At 59.9% G+C, this 14,593-nt stretch overlaps 1 protein-coding gene across 2 annotated transcripts in view; it reads right to left on the bottom strand.

The window, feature by feature from the left end:
- BRD4 (bromodomain containing 4) overlaps positions 1 to 13,251 on the bottom strand; it is a 67,694-nt gene extending 54,443 nt beyond the window's left edge. For both annotated transcript variants that reach the window (XM_064141660.1, XM_064141661.1), the window contains exon 1: positions 13,170 to 13,251. The gene's annotated coding sequence lies outside the window, so the exon portion shown is untranslated. The remainder of the gene's footprint in view (positions 1 to 13,169) is intronic.
- Positions 13,252 to 14,593: the final 1,342 nt, after the last annotated feature.

The following is a 14,593-nucleotide window of genomic DNA, read 5'->3' as shown; positions in this document are numbered from 1 at the left end:
GGGCTGGGCACTGCTGAATGGTGCCCAGAGCTGTGCCAAGGGGCAGCAAGTGGGAGGCAGGAGGTGCCCTGAGCAGCAGCTGCTTGGCTTGGAGGGTGCCAGGCCTGGAGCAGCTGCCCAGAGAGGTTGTGGAGTCTCCTTGTGTGCAGAGCTTCCAATGCCAGCTGCCCCCTGGGCACTCCTGGGCACCTTTCTGTGGGCACCCTGCTGGCCTGGCAGAGCTACAGAGGTCCCTTCCCACCTCCCCAGGCTGGCATTTGGAGGGGCTCTGGGATTGCCAAGCAGAAGATAACCCCCCCAGAGCTTCAGCCACCCTGCACAGAGCAGCTCCACACTTTCCCCTTCACTCTTTCCCCTGGAGCAGACCTAATGAGCTCTAATTACAGCCCAGGAAAGGATCCTGCAGGGCTCTGGGAGAAGCCTGGAGTTGGGAATTGCTCTGGAATCCAGGAATGCTGAGGGGGCTGCTTGGATTTTGAGCTGCCAGTGAAGGCCAAACCCTGGGGCTGATGTTCAAGTCCCTTCCCCAGAGGACTCTCAGGCTCCCTGAAGCAGAGCAAGCAGCAGAGGGTCAAACACAGCAGGTCCTGGAAATCCTCCCCCAGATCCCAAAATCCCAACCACAATTCCTGCCAGGTGACCTCTGGAGCAAGGAGCTGCATCCAACCAGGCCTCCCCCCACGGCTGCTGAACTCTGGACCCTGGGAAGAGACTTCCCTGCGCTTGGAGAGGTGAGAGAGGAGCAGCCCTGGGCAGGGGCAAACACCCAGCAGCAGAGACCTCACTGCCAGGAGGGCACAGAGCCCCTCCAAATGCCAGCCTGGGCACCTGGGAAGGGACCTCTGGAGCTCTGCCAGGCCAGCAGGGTGCCCAGAGAAGGGTGCCCAGGAGTGCCCAGGGGGCAGCTGGCATTGGAAGCTCTGCACACAAGGAGACTCCACAACCTCTCTGGGCAGCTGCTCCAGGCCTGGCACCCTCCAAACCAAGCAGCTGCTGCTCAGGGCACCTCCTGCCACCCACTTGCTGCCCCTTGGCACAGCTCTGGGCACCACTCAGCAGTGCCCAGCCCCATCCTCATGCCCCCCCAACCCCCAGCACAGAGCAGATGCCCTCTGGGGCTGCTCCCCTGCAGGCTGCCCAGCCCCAGCAGCACCCCCAGAGGTGCCCTCAGCATCTCCTCAAGCTCTGCTGGGCTCTCTCCAGCAGCTGCTGGGCTCTGCAGCTGGGCAGCCCCCACCTGGCCCTGGCAGGGGCACAGCAGAGGGCCAGCAGCAGCAGCTGCCTCTGTGCCCTGCTGCCCACACTCTTCCTCATGCCACTCCCCAGCAGAGCCCCTTGGGGACCTCCTTGCCCACCTTGCTGCCTCCTGCCCACCCTGGTGCCCACTCCCAACTCCTTGCCAGCAGCTCTCCCCCTCCATGCCCTGTGCCAGGAGCTTGTTCCTTCGTGCCCAGGGGCAGGACCCTGCCCTCGGCCTGCTGGCACCTCAGGACCTTCCTCTCCCCCAGCTCTGCAGCCTGGCACTGCACTGCCTCCACTCCTGCCAGCCTGCAACCAGCAGCCAACTGCTTCAGCCTCCACAACCTCCTCTCATCCAGGTTGGTCCTGAGGAGGCTGCCCAAGAGTGGCCCCAGAGCTGCCTCCTGGGGGGCACCACAAGCTCCTGCCCACCTCTGCTGGAAGAACTTTTCCTGCTGCCACTCTGGAGGCAATTTTCACTCCCCCCAGCTCCTTCCCCTGCCCTGGGCTGAGGAGGGGGCAGAGGCAGCAGCCCCCAGAGTTGGGGAGGGATTTAAAGGGACCTCTCCTGACTGTCTCTAAGTGCCAGGTGGGCACCTTCTCGGTGCCAGCTGGAGTCATTCAGGCCCTTTGAGTGCAGAGGAGCTGAGCAAACCTCCTCTGGAGCTCTAAGCTGCCTCTCCACAGCCATGCTTGGGACTCTCCACCTTGGATTTCTCAGTTTCACCTTCCAAAACCTCTCTGCTTTGAGCACAAATCTCCTTCCTGACCACCCTGCAGCTCCCTCCACACAGCAGGAGAGACCCAAAAATTCCTGCTGCTGAGCCAAGAGCCTGAGTGAAGCCTGAAGGAGCACTTCTGGGTTCAGGAGAGGCTTTGGGCACCTCCAAAGCAGGACTTAATTGGTTGTTCCTCCACTCAGGCTGCTTCCAAACCACCTCAATTCCCAACAGGGATCAGAGCAACCTCCAAAGCAGTCCTGAATTTCCAGCTTCTCCCAGAAAGCAGCAGAAGGGGAGGTGGAAGCTGCTCCAAGGAGCCACTGGGAGATTGGTGGCCTTGCTCCAGGAGTGGTTTGGAGGTGGAAGGGGCTGAAGGTTGCATCACAAGCACCCAATGGAGGAGCAGAGCCCTGGCAGAGCCTTGGCAGAACAGGATAAACCAGCCTGGCACAGCATTCCCAAACTGGGCTGCTCTTGGCCAGGAGATTCCCTGAGCTGCACCAGGAACCACCACCAGGAACTTCCAAGAGGGTTTTGGGGTTATTTTTTGGGGGGTGGGGAGGTCTCTTTAGGACCTTTTCCAGGTGTTTCAGTGATGAAAGGTGTGGAGTAAAAGAGGAATCTGCCCCAGGGAGATGGGAAGGGCAAAGCCATTCTGGAGCTCCAAAGTTCCAGCCAGGAAGAAACTTCCTGGCCTAGGGAATGTGGTTTTGGAGAGGTTATTCCTCACTTCCATCAGCTGAGCACAGAAAAGGGAGACAGCTGATGAGGAGGAACCTTCTGAGGAGCTGCAGGACCTGGCTCTGGCCAAGCAGTCTCCAGGTGGCATTGGGAAAAGAACCCAGGGTCAAAAAAAGGAGTTCTGCAGCCCAAAGGTTGAAAACTTCAACCCAAGTGGCTCAGTTTTGGGCTCACCCCAAAATATCAACCCCTCCCCTGCCAAATTCTTCACTCTGGGGTTGGAAATGCAAGAGAAAGGTCAAGGGAGGAGGGACACAGAGATGGGGCAGGGAAAAAGAAAGTCAGGAAAGGGAATTCTGTGTGGGGAGGCCCAGGGCAAACATCTCCATGCTGAGCCCTTCCCATGGGATGAGAGCTGACTCCAACCTCTCCACCTGAGCCAAGCACAAGAGAGGTGAGAGCCCAGCCCAGCAGGGGAGTGTGGGACAGGAGCTGTGCCCCTGGGATTATCCCTGGATGTGGAAGAGAGGGAGGGAAACCTTCTGGAGACAGGGATCAGAGCTGAGGAGCAACCTCTTGGGCTTTGAGGCCACTGAAGGTCATTTCTGGGGCAGCCTTGGGCTAATCTGGAAGAACATTGAGGGAGCAAAAGAGCTTTGGGAGGTACTGGTGGAGAAGTGGAGCCAGGTGGGGGCTGCCCAGCTGCAGAGCCCAGCAGAGCTTGAGGAGATGCTGAGGGCACCTCTGGATGCTGCTGGGGATGTGGAGCCTGCAGGAGAGCAGCCCCAGAGGGCATCTGCTCTGTGCTGGGGGTTGGGGGGCATGAGGATGGGGCTGGGCACTGCTGAGTGGTGCCCAGAGCTGTGCCAAGGGGCAGCAAGTGGGAGGCAGGAGGTGCCCTGAGCAGCAGCTGCTTGGCTTGGAGGGTGCCAGGCCTGGAGCAGCTGCCCAGAGAGGTTGTGGAGTCTCCTTGTGTGCAGAGCTTCCAATGCCAGCTGCCCCCTGGGCACCCTGCTGTGGGCACCCTGCTGGCCTGGCAGAGCTCCAGAGGTCCCTTCCCACCATGTTAGGATGGGAGGGGGAGGGGAGGTGTGGGGGCTCTGTGTATGGAAAAGAAGAAGCCTTCAAAAGCTGAGCTGCAGCCTCCAGCTGAGGACCTTCCCCACACATCACCCCCAGCCATGTTCTGTCTTCATCCTTATCTCCTTCCTCATCCTTATCTCCTTTGTCCTGTTGCAGGATCCCAAACCAAGGTGAACTCCAACTTTCTGTCCCCAGACCCCTCCCTTGGTCACCCACCCAAGCCAGGCACGGTGCCACCTGCCCCTCGCCCACCCCCACACCTCAGTGAAGGCTACAGAACCAAAGCAACTCCCAAGGGAGCAAGAGGGAGATTCCTGAAACCAGGAACCACCCTTTGGCAGCTCATTTTCCACCTCTCAGCCCAGCCTGAGGAGCAACCATCCCAGCCACCAGGTGTGGCTTCACCACGGGGCAGCCTTCCTGGGGTGGCATCAGGCAAATTTCACCCCAAATCAAGGACTTTTAGGGCTTGGTTGAGGTTTAGTCCCAGAAACTGAAGCGAGCTGCAGGGGTGACTCCAGCAAAGGTTCACTCTGGACCTCCTCTGCACCATTTCCACTCCTTTTTAACCCAAAACTTGACCCACCAGGGGCCTGCCAAACTCCTCCCAGCTTTGCCCACGTCCTGAGCTAGGAATAAAGGCAGCAGCTGTGGGCTGAGCCTCTGTAGGAAACCACAAACCTGGTCCTAAACCACCACACCTCACCCCCAGCCCTGAAGCCAAAGGGGATCTTTTCACTCCCAGCATCAAAACCAAGCTCAAAGAGCACCCCCAAAGCCCAAACCTTCACCCCAAAACGCTTCCCCCCTGCCAGCTGCCAGCACTCATCCTGAGGAGCAGGACTCAGCTCTCTGCTGCTGAGAGGGCCAGAGCCCAGCAGCAGCCCTCACACTGCTCCTCTGCAGCCAACAATTCATTCCCTTCACACCCGGGGAGGATCTTTTACCCCACCCTGGAGGTGAAATCAATCCCAAAACAGCTCCCAGAAGCTTTCCCACCTCTGTTTCATTAGCAGCTAGGAGATGATTCCTGTGTTCTGAGGTTGTTTTGCCTCCCTCTCTCCGGGCTGGGAGAGCCAAAGTGTCAGCAGACAATAATTAAATGAAGCTGCTCTTTAATTGCTGAAGCTCCCAGGGTTCATTTAAAGAGCTAATTGCTTAATTAGGCAGGGATTTGGGAACATTATTCCCTTGCTCCTCACCTCGGGAAGGCAAAACCTTGACCTGGAGAGCTGGGGTTGAATTGGGGTTAAGCTTTCTTAGCCCCACAAAGCTCAGCTGGAGGCTTCAGGAGGCAAAAGGAGGCCAGGCTGGAGCTGGGGTTTGCTTCACCAACGCCCCCAGAAGGCACAGAGCTGAGCCCCCAGCAAAGGAATCCTGACCCCAGGCAGGGAAGGAGCTGAGCTGCTGGGAACAGCTCCCCAGAGAACCTGGGGGGCACCAAGGTGGGCAGGAGGCAGCAAGGTTGGGGGGGAGGGCACCAAGGTGGGCAGGGGGCAGCAAGGTTGGGGGGGAGGGCACCAGGGTGGGCAGGGGGCAGCAAGGTTGGGGGGGAGGGCACCAAGGTGGGCAGGGGGCAGCAAGGTTGGGGGGGAGGGCACCAGGGTGGGCAGGGGGCAGCAAGGTTGGGGGGGAGGGCACCAGGGTGGGCAGGGGGCAGCAAGGTGGTCAAGAAGGTCTCACTCATGCCAAAATGATGTCACCAACTCTGGGGGCTGCTGCCTCTGCCCCCTCCTCAGCCCAGCCCAGGGCAGGGGAAAAGGAGCTGGGGGGGGGTGAAAATTGCCTCCAAAGTGGCAGCAGGAAAAGTTCTTCCAGCAGAGCTGGGCAGGAGCTTGTGGTGCCCCCAAGGAGGCAGCTCTGGGGCCACTCTTGGGCAGCCTCCTCAGGACCAACCTGGATGAGAGGAGGTTGTGGAGGCTGAAGCAGTTGGCTGCTGGTTGCAGGCTGGCAGGAGTGGAGGCAGTGCAGTGCCAGGCTGCAGAGCTGGGGGAGAGGAAGGTCCTGAGGTGCCAACAGGCCAAGGGCAGGGTCCTGCCCCTGAGCACGGAGGAACAAGCTCCTGGCACAGGGCATGGAGGGGGAGAGCTGCTGGCAAGGAGTTGGGAGTGGGCACCAGGGTGGGCAGGAGGCAGCAAGGTGGGCAAGGAGGTCCCCAAGGGGCTCTGCTGGGGAGTGGCATGAGGAAGAGTGTGGGCAGCAGGGCACAGAGGCAGCTGCTGCTGCCCCTGCCAGGGCCAGGTGGGGGCTGCCCAGCTGCAGAGCCCAGCAGCTGCTGGAGAGAGCCCAGCAGAGCTTGAGGAGATGCTGAGGGCACCTCTGGGGGTGCTGCTGGGGCTGGGCAGCCTGCAGGGGAGCAGCCCCAGAGGGCATCTGCTCTGTGCTGGGGGTTGGGGGGCATGAGGATGGGGCTGGGCACTGCTGAGTGGTGCCCAGAGCTGTGCCAAGGGGCAGCAAGTGGGAGGCAGGAGGTGCCCTCAGCAGCAGCTGCTTGGCTTGGAGGGTGCCAGGCCTGGAGCAGCTGCCCAGAGAGGTTGTGGAGTCTCCTTGTGTGCAGAGCTTCCAATGCCAGCTGCCCCCTGGGCATTCCTGGGCACCCTTCTGTGGGCACCCTGCTGGGCTGGCAGAGCTCCAGAGGTCCCTTCCCACCTCCCCAGGCTGGCATAAGGGAAAGGGGGGGGAATTCAGTAACCCCAACATGTTTCCCTCCCTCTCCTCCTGGTCACAACTGCCCTGCCTAGGGATGGCTCTGACCACCCCAAGCCATGCTCCATGCCTCCAGCTCCAGCCCAACCTCCCCCTCCCAAGTCTCCTTTTCAGCCACTTCTCCATTTTGGGGCCAATTCAGCAGTGATGTCCCCAGGAGCCTGCAGGCAGCCAAGGAAATAAGTCAGGAAAAGGCAAATGGATCCCAAGGGCAGATCCCAGAAACTCCTCCAGCAGCTGGCAGCTCCCTGAGGTGCCCAAACTGGCTCCAAGACCCTTCTGCTTCTTGCCAGACACCACAAATTTGGGCTCTTCTGAGCTGAACCACTTTGGAGCTTCGATGTCCTCCTCACAGGATGGTCCTGAGCTGCTCTCAGGGCTTGCAAAGCTTAATTAGGATTGAACTCAATTAACCAAAACTCAACCTTTGGGGCTGAGCTTAGCCTAACAGAGGGCACCAGATGTGCCCACCCCCAGCTTCCTCCCTTCCCTAACTCAGGAATTTGGCCTTCAGAAGACCAAAGCCAAGAGGAAAGCCCTCAAGATTCCAGAGGGATGCCCCATTCCCAGGCTGGGAATGGCTTTCAGGCTCTATGCCCTGGCCCTGAGGGTTGCTTTGGGCTGGGTTTGAGGCTTTTGGGTTTGGGTTTTGTTTTTGAGGCTGTTTTGTGTCTTGCTGGCTCTGGGCCATCCTCCTCCTCCTCCTCCTCCAGGCAGGGCAGGATTGTCCTAAGCTGCTGGAGAAGTTATAATTAGCAGCTCTCCTCCTGCTCCCAGTAACCAGCAGCTAAGGAAGGGACAAAATTCCACCCTAAAAGGGGGAGGGGGAAAATGGGAACAAAGCTGCCCCTTGCCATGAAAACAGGGATTAAAAACAACCCAGGGAGAGAGTTTTGCTCCTCAGACACTACCCCAAATGCTCTGACCTCAATCGTTTTGGGATCACAGTTCCTGGGTATTCCCTCCCTCTACTTCCAGGATTTTCCTTCTTCTCCAGAGAAAAGAAGGAGCAGGTTTAAAAAGTCTTGGGAAAGGGATGAGATGTGCCCAAAAAGAGCCTGGGGGAGGACTTTGTCAGGCTCCAGTTGGGAATTTCAGGCTGGGTTTGAGGTGTTCCATGCCCTCCCCACATCCTAACCCCTTGCTGGCAGCCAGATCCCTATGGAAAAGCAGCTCATCCCAAGGGAACTTTGAGGTGTCTGAGGCAGCAGAAGTGAATCCAGACCACTCCCAAAGCCACCCTGCATCCTGCTGGTCCAAGCAGAAGGCAATCCAAGGCTGCTTCTGCAACCCCTTCCCAAAATATCCCAAACATTCCAGAGCAGGAATTCCAGGCTGGGATTTAACAGCCCCTCTGGAGCCACCAACCTGACCCTTCTGGCACCTCCTCCAGGTGGATATTTCAGGAACACTGAGCCCTCCTCAGCTACTTTCTGAGGTTAAGAGGTGGAGGAGTGCTTGCCTGGATTAAAAATCGGGGGAGGTCAGCAGGAGCGACCCCAAAATGTCCCAGTTTTGGGAAGCAGCAGCTCCAGGAGGAGAAGGGGTGGGGATAAAGCCTCCATCCAGCACCGCACTGGGGTCGGCACTGCCCCTTCTTGCTCCAGGGCAAGGCATCAGCTCCTCCGCCACCAGCAGGGAGGTGCTGCGGATCGGCAGGAGCTGATCCCGGGGATCCCAGCGCTGGGATTCCCAGGCTGTGCCAGGCGGCTCCTCACCGCCCCCCTCCCCCCGCTCCAGCACCATCGCATCCGCTCGGCAGAGCTGCCCCCAGCCTGCCCCGACGGCCCCCGAGCTGCTCCCGGAGCCCCTGCGCCCTGCCAGGGCTGCCAGCTCCTGGGCTGCAGCCCCCAGACCTCCTCTGCTCCCCCCCAGGAGCGCTCAGACGCTTCGGTTTCCTCCTTTCCGCACCAAGAACCCTCCAAATCCAGATCTAAACCTCAGCTCAGACACTTAACTTCAGCCCCTTCCACACCAAGAACCCTCCAAATCCAGATGCAAATCCCAGCTCAGCTCCTCTGCTTCCCCCAAGAGCTCAGACACTTCAGCCCCTTCCACACATGAACTCTCCAGATCCAGATCTAAACCTCAGCTCAGACACTTCCCTTCAGCCCCTTCCACACCAAGAACCCTCCAAATCCAGATGCAAACCTCAGCTCAGCTCCTCTGCTTCCCCCAAGAGCTCAGACACTTAACTTCAGCTCTTTCCACACCAAGAACCCTCCAAATCCAGATGCAAACCCCAGCTCAGCTCCTCTGCTTCCCCCAAGAGCTCAGACACTTCCCTTCAGTCCCTTCCACACCAAGAACCCTCCAAATCCAGATGCAAATCCCAGCTCAGCCCCTTCCAGTCCCTCCAGGAGCTCCCAGACACTTCAGTTTCCTCCTTTCCACACCTGAATCCTCCAAATCCAGATGTAAACCTCAGCTCAGCCCCTTCCAGTCCCCTCCAGGAACTGAGACACTTCAACCCTTTCCACACCAAGAACCCTCCAAATCCAGATGTGAACCTCAGCTCAGACACTTCAGCCCTTTCCACACCAAGAACCCTCCAAATCCAGATGTGAACCTCAGCTCAGACACTTCAACCCTTTCCACACCAAGAACCCTCCAAATCCAGATGTGAACCTCAGCTCAGACACTTCAGCCCTTTCCACACCAAGAACCCTCCAAATCCAGATGTGAACCTCAGCTCAGACACTTCAACCCTTTCCACACCAAGAACCCTCCAAATCCAGATGTGAACCTCAGCTCAGACACTTCAGCCCTTTCCATACCAAGAACCCTCCAAATCCAGATGTGAACCTCAGCTCAGCCCCTTCCAGTCCCCCTCAGACACCTCCCTTCAGTCCCTTCCACACCAAGAACCCTCCAAATCCAGATGTAAACCTCAGCTCAGACACTTCATTTCAGCCCTTTCCACACCAAGGACCCTCCAAATCCAGATGTGAACCTCAGTTCAGCCCCTTCCAGTCCCCCCCAAGACCTCTCAGACACTTCATTTCAGCCCTTTCCACACCAAGAACCCTCCAAATCCAGAGGTGAACCTCAGCTCAGACACTTCATTTCAGCCCTTTCCACACCAAGAACCCTCCAAATCCAGAGGTGAACCTCAGCTCAGACACTTCATTTCAGCCCTTTCCACACCAAGAACCCTCCAAATCCAGAGGTGAACATCAGCTCAGACACTTCAGCCCCTTCCACACCAAGAACCCTCCAAATCAGATGTAAACCTCAGTTCAGCCCCTTCCAGTCCCCCCCAAGACCTCTCAGACACTTCATTTCAGCCTCTTCCACACCAAGAACCCTCCAAATCCAGAGGTGAACCTCAGCTCAGCCCCTTCCAGTCCCCCTCAGACGCCTCCCTTCAGTCCCTTCCACACCAAGGACCCTCCCAGTGCAGACGCAGAGCCCAGAACTGCCGGCCAGGAGGTGACCCAACCACCCCCACCTCAGGCATCCCTCGGCTCAGTGGAAGCCTCCCGAGGTGGCACTGAGGCTGACATCCAGAAGATGTTCCTGTGGCCCATCCACGTTCAGGAAGGGAAGGACCCAAGGAAGCAGGAGGAATCATTTGATCACCCAAGCAGTGAAGAGGCACAGCCAGGAGGAGCTTTTTCCTCCTCTCTCCCCCTCACCCATTTGCTCCAATCCTCCTGATTTCATCCCACTTTGCCTCCTCCTGCCTGGACGACTCAGTGCAAGGTAAAAGATCTTCCTGGTGGACATTCCTGAACCTGCTCCAGATGTTGTTTGCCAGCAGATAATAACGACCCAGCCTCAAAGTTTACTCTGGAGGAACGGATCCAAACCAGCACGGGGTGGGGGTGGGGTTCCGAGCACCTCTCCTCCATCGAGACCCTCCCCCCTCCCCTCAAATCGCTTCGTTGAGAGGAAGGAGCAGCAGGGGAGCAAGCAGAGGAGGTCAGGTCCTGCCTGGGTTCATCTCCAAGCCCTGTCTGCTCCTCCAGCAGCCATTTCAGCACCCACCGGTCCCCTCCTCACCCCTGCTGGCAAGAGCAACGATTTCAGTCACAAACGGACTGGGAGAGGACTAAAACCAGCAGGGAACTGGGGGGGGGTTGCTGCTCTGACAGGAGGAGCCCCAACCCCTGGGGGAAAAGCAGGCTCAAGGGGGTGGTTTCCATCCCCTCCCCATCCCCTGGGGCCACTGTGGAGGTTGCAGCAGCTCAGGTGTGGGCAAGTCTAAGATATTTTTCCTCTTTGCCTCCTCTCCTGGAGCACAGAAAGGACCTCCTGGAAGTCCAGAGAGGACTTTTAACCCCTGTGACAACTCCTAGGGAGGTGAATTCCATCCACACTGACCTCTGCAAGCAGTCCTGTGGGCAAAAATCAATGCCCAGAGCTGAACCAGCTCGGGAGAGAAGATCCAACAGCCTTTAAAAGGGGAGAAATCAGCAACATTTGGGTTCTTCCAAGCACTGTGGGATCATTTTCCTGCCTGGAAGCTTAAAGAGAGCTCAGGCACAGCACCTGAAGTGACCACACCACAAAGAGCTCAACCCACACCTGTGGCAAACAGCAAAGGGGCTCTGAAATCACCCAAAGCACCCCAAAACTCTGCTGGAGACAAACCCCAGGAGCCAATCCTCAAAGCAGCACCCTCAGGGGTGCCTCCCAAAGTTCCTTCTTTGCTGCCCCATCAAGCCAGAAATTCATTACCGGGTTAATTAACAACTTAATTCCTCAGCTTCTGACACCCATCCCTGCCTCTGGTTGTTCCCAGCGCCTGGCTGCTGGAGAACAGGGAGGAAACTGGAACATAACGGTGCTGGGAAGAGGATTTGCCTGGGAATGCTGCTGCTGAGGAGCATGGAGAAGCTTGCACAGAGCCTCAAGACAAAAGCTGTTTGCTGGGGGAGCCTTTAAAGCCCCCCAAAACAAAACCTGTTTGCAGGGGGAGCCTTTAAAGCCCCCCAAAACAAAACCTGTTTGCTGGGGGAGCTTTTAAAGCCCCCCCAAAACAAAACCTGTTTGCAGGGGGAGCCTTTAAAGCCCCCCCAAAACAAAACCTGTTTGCAGGGGGAGCCTTTAAAGCCCCCCCAAAACAAAACCTGTTTGCAGGGGGAGCTTTTAAAGCCACTCAGAACAGAAACTATTTGCAGGGGGAGCTTTTAAAGCCCCCCCAAACAAAAGCTGTTTGCTGGGGGAGCCTTTAAAGCCCCCCCAAAACAAAACCTGTTTGCAGGGAGAGCCTTTAAAGCCCCCTAAAACAAAACCTGTTTGCTGGGGGAGACTTTAAAGTCCCCCAAAAACAAAACCTGTTTGCAGGGGGAGCTTTTAAAGCCACTCAGAACAGAAACTATTTGCAGGGGGAGCTTTTAAAGCCCCCCAAAACATAACCTGTTTGCAGGGGGAGACTTTAAAGCCCCCCCAAACAAAAGCTGTTTCCTGGGAGAGCTTTTAAAGCTCCCCAAAACAAAACCTTTTTGCAGGGGGAGCCTTTAAAGCCACTCAGAACAGAAACTATTTGCAGGGGGAGCTTTTAAAGCCCCCCCCAAACAAAACCTGTTTGCTGGGGGAGCTTTTAAAGCCACTCAGAACAGAAACTATTTCCAGGGGGAGCTTTTAAAGCCTCCCAAAACAAAACCTGTTCGCAGGGGGAGCCTTTAAGGCCCCCAAAACAAAAGCTTCGAGGGTTTGGGGGTCACTGAAAAGTTGGGGAGAGTGAAAACGAAAAAGCAGGCAGGCAGAAGAGCAGGGCAGGGCTGAAGAGAGGTAAAACCTCGCCAGTGAATAAAGGTGAGAGCAGCCCCAAGCTGGTCACCACCGAAACATTTCCCCCCTCGCTGCTGTTACTCAGCGGCACGAAGCTGCCTCTTGGAAGCGAGGAGGACAAACTTCCACTTTCACGCCAGCGGCAAACTGCTGCAGCAGCAAACGAGGAACCCAGCGGCCTTGCGACGCAACATCCAGGAGGGGGACCTCGATCCTCTGCTTCTTCAACCCACAAAGCCCCCGGGGATGGAAGGAAGGAAGGAAGGAAGAAAGGAAGGAAGGAGAAGCTGCTCCCCGGCCGGCTCCGGCTTCCAGCAGCACCCAGGTTTTCCCCCTTCCCCCACCTAAAAAAACCGCCGGAGAGCAGTTGCAAAGTTTCCCCTCTCCCGGAGCAGATCCCTCCAAAAGCTTTGTTAACATCCAAGCAACTCGTTAGGGAAGTTGAAAAGGACCTGGAAAAGGAGGCACAATTCCCGCTTGGAGCCGCACCGAAACCCAGCAGCTGAGGAGCCGGAGAGCAACTCGCCCTGCGGGGAGCTTGCGAGAGGCCCAAGGAGCGGTTGAAGGCCGGCGGAGAGCGAGCCGGAGCGGCTGTTGCGGCGGGGAAGCGGCGGGGAGCGGCGGGCGGGCGGGTCGGTAGCTCAGGGCTGCCCGGGAAGGCACCGCCTCCCCCCCCTCCCAAGGGCACCGAGGAGCGGCGGGCACACGCAGACCCCGCTCCCGGCCCGGCCTGGCTCCACTCCCTGGCTCCCATCGCCTTTTAGCCGTCCGCGTTCCCCTCCCGCCCGCAGCGGCTGCGAGCGAGCGGCCGCCGGGGCCTGGCTTCAGGGCCAGGGCGGGGGCGGGCGAGCGGCCTAGAGGCCTAACGGCGCGGCGGGAGCCTCCCCTCCGCGCTGGGCCCGTGTTCGGCCCTCTCCAACCCGGCGGTGGGGTGCTGGGGGTAGTCTCCCCACCCCGAGGAAGGGCGAGGCGGGGAAGAGCGGCGGCGGCTTCACTCACCGCAGAGCCGCGGGGCCGGGCCTCGGCCGCTGCCTCCGCGCAGGAGCCGCCGCTTCCTCCTCCCGTCCGCCGACAAAATGGCGGCGGCAGGAAGTGCCCCCGCGCCGCCCCGCCCCGCCGCACGCCGCCTGCGTAGCGGGACGCAAACAGCGTAAGGCAGCTCGGCGCACCCAGCGCCCCCCCCCGGCCCCGGCCCTGCCCGGCTTACGCAAACGGCGCAGCGGGGGCGCCCGGCGGCTCCCACCTTACCCCATCCCCGCTCCGTACGCAAACGGCGCAGCTCAGCGCAGGGCTTTACGCAAACGGCGTAACCCGGCAGGCAGCGGCGGCGGCACCGCTCGGCGCTCTCAGCCCGGCCGCGGCTCCGCCACCGGAGGCACCTCCGCACCCTCAGCACCCCGCAGCGGCGGTGGGGAAAGGCTTCCTCCGCTAAAACACACCGGGCCGGAGGCTGCGCACACGGCGTACGGCGTGGAGAATTCCGCGCAGCCCACGGCCGCCCCCGACCCGCGCTCCCCTCCCTCCGTGGGCGCAGCGGCTCCGCCACCGGCCCGGGACCGCGGCTAGGGCAGCGCCGCCCGACGCCGTCTGCGCACGGGGGAGGCCTCGGACCTGCGGGGCCGAGGGGGGCAGCGCCGCAGTTTGCGCAGGGGCTCCGTGACGCAGCGGCCGCGTTACGCAGTGCGGGTTACGCCGCCGGCGGGGCGACGTCAGAGGCGCCGGTGAGTGCCGGCAGCGCCGCTCCGCCGCCGCCCCCGCCCCCGCTCCCGCCCCGCACGCAGCCGCCGCGGCGCGGCCCCGGCTCTTACCTCAGGCGGCGGCGGCAGAGGCCGGGCCCGGGCCCGGCGCGTCCCGGGAGGCCGTCAGGGAGCGGCGAGGGGGGGAAGGAGAAGGGAAGGGGAAGGGGGAGAGGGGGGGGAGGGAGGCGGCCAGCGGCGGGCAGCGGCTCCGGGCAGCGGCGCGGTGCTGACCTCACCGCGCTGCGCCTGACGTCACGGCGCAAAAGGGGACACGCCCAGCGGCGTGACGTCACCGTCGCGGGGCGCGAGGCGCAGGCTCGGGGCGGGTGACGTCACGCGGCGGTGGGGGGGGGGAAGACGCGTCACGCGGCGGGGGTTTGTGACGTCAGCTGGCCACAGGGAACGCCGCGTGGGGCGGGGGTGACGTCATGGGACAGAGGGTCGAGGGTCACATGGAGTGTGACGTCATGGGAGGGACAGGTCGGGGCGGAGCTGTGATGTCATGTGGCAGAGGGGACAGGTCACATGGGCGGTGACGTCACAGTGGGGGAACGTGGCAAGAGGACAGGTCACATGGGTGGTGATGTCACATGGGGTGGGGCATGGGACAAGTCACATGGGTGGTGATGTCACATGGGGTGGGACATGGGGCAGGTCACATGGGTGGTGATGTCACATGGGATG

The sequence above is a fragment of the Pogoniulus pusillus genome, unplaced genomic scaffold, assembly GCF_015220805.1.
Source record: "Pogoniulus pusillus isolate bPogPus1 unplaced genomic scaffold, bPogPus1.pri scaffold_62_arrow_ctg1, whole genome shotgun sequence".
Classification (NCBI taxonomy): domain Eukaryota; kingdom Metazoa; phylum Chordata; class Aves; order Piciformes; family Lybiidae; genus Pogoniulus; species Pogoniulus pusillus.
Note: the sequence above shows the minus strand (reverse complement) of the source record. Positions and strands in the feature narration are given on the sequence as shown.